This window comes from Pygoscelis adeliae, unplaced genomic scaffold (assembly GCF_000699105.1).
Source record: "Pygoscelis adeliae isolate BGI_AS28 unplaced genomic scaffold, ASM69910v1 Scaffold87, whole genome shotgun sequence".
Classification (NCBI taxonomy): Eukaryota; Metazoa; Chordata; class Aves; order Sphenisciformes; family Spheniscidae; genus Pygoscelis; species Pygoscelis adeliae.
The window spans coordinates 2,576,081-2,581,908 of NW_008825098.1; positions in this window are offsets into that span (position 1 = coordinate 2,576,081).

The window sequence follows — 5,828 nt, forward strand, 5'->3', positions numbered from 1 at the left end:
GTTTTCTGATGAGTGAACTGGGGAGATGCTTCTCGACAAGAAAAGGTCTGTCATTCATTTAGTTGTATGACTACCTTGATTACCTTGAACTTAAAATAAAGATCGTGAGTGGATGCACAATGTAAGTAATAAAAAATGCAATCAGTTAATTTATAAGATTATTTTGATCTGCTTGTCATTTCAGCATAGCAAAACATGCATTTTATAAAAACCACTGAAAACTGGACTATAAGGGTGCCTGCTCTTAGTAACAGGAACAAGCAAACTTCTATTCAGCAATTTCTGAAGTTTCATCGATGTTTACAAATGGAATCTGGAGCAAATCCAAGTCTCTGCGATACACTTTGAAAGTACCTTTGCTATCAACAATGCTATTTCTGTTATTGCTTATTCATCACACCTTTTTCACCCCTCTGGGAATTCTTGCAAGAATTCCACAAGACAACATATCTTTACTCCATTTTTTTTTTTTTTTTTTTTTATACTGCCAGTGTTATTTTCTGCTTCTTAGGAATAATTATACTAATCTTAGTATAATTGAATCTAACCAACCATGGATTTTTTTTTTTCCATCTTCTTTCTGTAAGTGAAAGTTTCTGTTCACAAAACAGTTTTCAAGAAACTATTATATCTAAAAGCATGAAGGCCTTCAGCTAAGTCAGTCTCCACATCAGCAAATTTTAAAAATTCTTCAAGCTTCCTATCTTTATAAACCAACTAAGCAGAGATACCTGCAGAACACATGCTCCATCTAGGTACATATTTTCGTTCTTTAATTCAGTCATGTTGAAAAAAAACAAAAAACAAAAAACCTTTGTCATTACTGCAGTTCAGAATTTATTTGTTTGAGATTCTTGAATAGATATCACAGAGAAAGCATTATCCAAGTAACTAAGTCACACTGAAAATTCAGTATCAAAAGTGTTGATTGTCCTTAAAATTAGATCTAATGTTTTAAAAAAAATGTTGAGGATTAACATTTTAATTTTGGTAGCATGATGTGTTCCGAGATGTGTTTGGTCTTAAACAGACCATGCAAAAGCATGCTTACCACTGCCTTATGTCAACCCTGTTCTTCAGGGCACCTAGCATATCTTCAAGTGCTTTTACTGAGTTGGGGATCTTCGCAAACTTCAGGAGAAAGAAACTTCCAGATACTTTCCAGAAGCAAGGAACATACTTAGAAGTTGAAGATGTCCCTGCCCATGGCAGGGGGGTTGGACTAGATGACCTTTAAAGGTCCCTTCCAAACCAAACTATTCTATGATTCTAAGATGTGAAATACTTTAGATAATTATCCTTTCTGCTGAGAAGAGCTCTTAGCTTATCTTGGTTTTACCACTGTTTCACTGACTTGAAGTGCTTTACCCTCCTACATCTCATACCAGCATGCATCACATTTTTTTTCCTTTTACCAACTGTAAGAAATTAAATAATTCTGAAAGGTACCACGCAACTGCAAAGGATGATACAAACATAGCACGTGCACTTTAGCACTACCAATTGTGCTTGCTCTTTCTAATAAACTTCCCATATGCAATAACCAATACAGTTATTAATACACATCTTGCAGTGCTGTACATGGCCAAATAATTATATAACCCATTGGCACAAAAAATTTGCAGCATGTGAAAGAGTATTTGGACATGCATAATGCTCAGAAAATATTTTTTGTAGAGCTAGGAGGAGGCAGAAGTGGTACCTATTGCCTTTTCTAACCAGCGTCTGCTGGCATCGCCTCTGACTTCCTTTGTCACTTGCCAGAGACTCTAACCAACTTTGCACTCTCTATGGGAGCCTACAGTTTTATTAATTGTCATCAATTTTACCTAGTGCCTGAATGGCAGTTTTGCGTCAGGAAGCCTTCTAACTCAAGCAACAGTGACAGTTTCTCTGAATTACTCCCAAAAGTTAGAGCTGTTAAAAAGCTGAGGCAATCATTCTTGGACAAGGACGTGCTAAGCATGTGAGATGTCCCACAGGGTAATTAGATTTGCATTAAAACAATAGCATGCATTTCCCTGACACAAACTTCCTATAAAACTTTCATGTCAGCGTAGAAAAAGTTTGCTTAAAATAATTAGGTTAGCTAAAGATAACAAGGTAGTGTTTCTTACAGTTCTGTTGCTCTTAATGTGTTGTTTTTTTTCCATAGTTATATGTTCAACACAGGTATGGCTGCACCAGGCTTGAAATGCAAGAATAACAGCAGTCACAGTAAGTGCAGTGATATTAAATGTACAGTATATAATCAGGATAGGGAGCACTGACCAGCATGTGGCTGCATCACAACAGTTCAACTAGCCATTTCACCCCTAAAAATCCCGTTTTCAACATCACTAATGATACATATTCTATTTTTTACTTTATGACTGGATTTCTCTTACTCGAATATTGCTGTACCAGACTGCCCTCTGATAGTAATATGTAAACCCCAGACTAGGATCCTATTGTACTAGAAGCTGGACAGAGCAAGCCAGTTCCTACCCCAAAAAAATCACATTTGAGTCACGGATAGTAGCTGCACTTGCAATATAAATATGGGAAAAACACACAGAAACCCAGTAACATCACCACATGCTTGCCTAAGTCATCCCATAGACTCCAGATTCTGGTCTTCCCAATCTTTAGAAGGACCGGCAGCAGTCGTGAGCAGGCACAGAGGGCTCTGACTGATATGAAGGCATGATGAGATAACTGCAGCAGTACCCTGCCCCAGCTCTTTATCTTGCCCCCAAACAGCCTATCACTATGTAGAGAGCCGAGCTGCTCATAAAGTAGCAACATGAGCTACTGCAGTTTACAGCCAGCCTGTGAAAATAAATCAGCACCAGTTTTGGTTTACTTTATTTGTGTCTAACTTCCAACAAGTCCTGTATCAGTCTACAATACCACAGGAACTCTTACAATATGTCTTTTTTGTACGTCAGAGACACAATCCTAAGAACTACGAGCACTTGCAGCCATTCAGTTAGGATACATTCAGATGACTTAAGTTCAGAGAGAACCCCTATTCCCAAGCATTGTGCTACCAGTCTTTTTCCAAGAGATAACGCCAGCAACAACTTAGTACCACTACTTCACTTTCCAGTATTCAGCTTGAAATTGTAACATTACTGAAGTGTTTTCAGATAACACATACTACTATGAAAACGTGCAGGCAGTGAGTGAACGCCTCAAGTGTTTGGCTTTACCCCTACCCAGGAAATAAAATAAATGAGATATAAGCTGATGTCCTGGTGTGATATTTTTTTTTTTTTTTTTTTTACACTTTTGGCATATGTTTGACTTTTTTTTTTTAAATCACCTGCCCCAGATGGAAAAGCTTCTATCACATGTTTTCTGAACATAAAAAAAAAAATTCTCAAAAAGAAAAGCCTGTGGACTACCATGAATCTCCTCCATGAAAGCAAGGTCCCTTCTGGAAGATACCTATATCCAGTAAAATTTGATCCAACATTTCTAGAGTTTCTTAAAAAGTACGAAGCTCCTGTTCTATCAAACTTAGAGTAGTTGTATTCTGCCATTTACCTCCTAAAACCAGACATGAAGAAAATCCAGGAACCCCTCAATGTAAGCCTGCAGCCCTGCGCTGGTTTAAGTATTCTAGCCATTTTTTGCATGAAGGATCATGCACTAGCCCAGTTGTCAGCATAAAACTTTGCCATAGAGAGAAGATTCTCGACCACTTCCCCAGTTGATCTAAGTCAATGTGACTAATCATGGTGAAGCTATAACAAGTTACAATGCTCTAGATGAAATGTAGTTTTGGAGGCACACCTGAAGAAGGGAAGTGTCTCATACTTTCTTCCCTGAGTAGCTCACCTGGGCCGAAGGAGTAAAACTGAATCCTTTTTATGATGTAGATCTGGAGAGGGGATTAATGTTTACTCTTCTGTTCTGCAAAAGGCTACTAATCTTTAACCTATTACAATATATTAAAATTAGAATGGAGCCCAAGCGTGAGATGTTTGCTGTGTCAGTAACAGGGAAGCTGTAGTAGGTGCCATTTCCAGGTGTTTTATAGTACTACCTGAAACTACCTGTTTCAGGTAGTACTATAAAACATGTGTTTCATCCCCTCCTTCCTTCTTAAGGGGTTCAGAGGAAGAGCAGCACAGCACATTCCCAAGGAACAGCTCCAGCAGGCCAGGTTCAGAACTGAGCTCAGCAAAACTCACCACGCACTGGCTCTCATTCACAGGTTTATGGCAAGGCTAAGTTCCAAATCCAAACAAAAATAGACAGTTAGTTTTCTCAGCTTGCTTTCAATAGCCTTTAGAGAAACCAGCTAAGATCAGAGTGCCATTAAGATGACCAGTATATACTAGGATGTTTGTCCCTTTAAACGATGTAATCGGTGTAGACCAGACAAAGAGTGGAATGACTCAATGGTTTCTACTCAAACTTCCAGTTGCTGCAAAACTGGAAGTCTCAGAGCATGCTTTTTTCTTACACATCTGAGGAAAAATAACCTCCACGAGCTGATACAGTAGGCTGCTACTGCCTCACACATGCTAATTGGTGGTCACTGAATAAAGGTTCCATTTCCAGCTGTCTCTGAAGCCTTTGTTTTTAAAAATAAAACCTGGAGAGAAGTGAAGAAACTACTAAATTGCTACAGAGTAATTACCTAAGAGGCCAGATGAAGATAACTCTTACGATGAATTTCTCCAATCAGATAAAAAAAAAATTGTACTTAAAAAAATTATTTTTAATACTGGTCAAACTGTAGCTTGGTTACCCAATTACCAAAACTAAATGCTGAAGAATGCTATGGCTGATGCAAGCAGTTTCACGTTAAATTAATCATGCATTTCCCTAAGTCCTTAGTACATGCTTACTGAAATATTTGAGAAGTGTCAGAAAGCGGATGTAAGTAATGTACTCGTCTTCACTCACTGTCTAGTTAAGTAGATACTATATTTGAAAAATTTGCTAACATTTTGGACGTGTTTTTTCTAGCTTTGTTTTTTCCTTCCTGGACACCACATTTGAATGCTGAGCTTTTTTCCCCTTTAGCGTGCATCTTCATATCATACAAAGGAGAGAAAGAACATGCCTTAAATTCACAAATGTATCTAATATGAAAGCAGAACTCAAGGAGTAGAACAAATGTGGGTTTTAGTTTGCATCCATTTACAATGTATGCCTAATGAAAAATACAAAATGCAGTGATATTAAAAGTCTGACTCTATTTGACTCTTCTGGAATGTTAAAATATGAGGTCATTAAATTATATTTTATTTATCAATTTTGGCAGGAACTACTGCTACTCAGAGAACACCCTAAGGATCTAAAGAGGAACGTAAGCAATGTGGCATTGTCAGATACAGGTCTCTGTGATGCAGGGTCTATGAGATTGCCACGGGAACCAGTCACACTCTCTGCCTTGCCACCGATCTCAGAAGCTTTCCATCACTAAAGATACCATTAACAATAAGCAATATTTAAATGAATGTTTTTCCAACAAAATGATACTTAACTGATTCTGAGGGACCTATTCTCTTCATCTTCTCACTCAGCCAAAAATAAAGTGTTACAATAAGAGCAAGACATCCCATCATGATTTTTTAGATAGAACTGATGCAGTAAAATGTCCCGAGTGACTTATTTACAGTACAAAACACCAAAATCCAAACTCCTGAAATTATTTTCCTTTCATTTGGAGTCGTAAGAATTCAAAAAGCACTCCCAGTTTCATTGTCTTCCACAAATCATTCACCGTTTGATAGAGACACAAGAGAACTTAGACACTTAAGACACTACCAAAAACCACAACAGGCTTGTAACAAGATCCCCTTGCTTTCTGGGAAAAGCACGTCAGT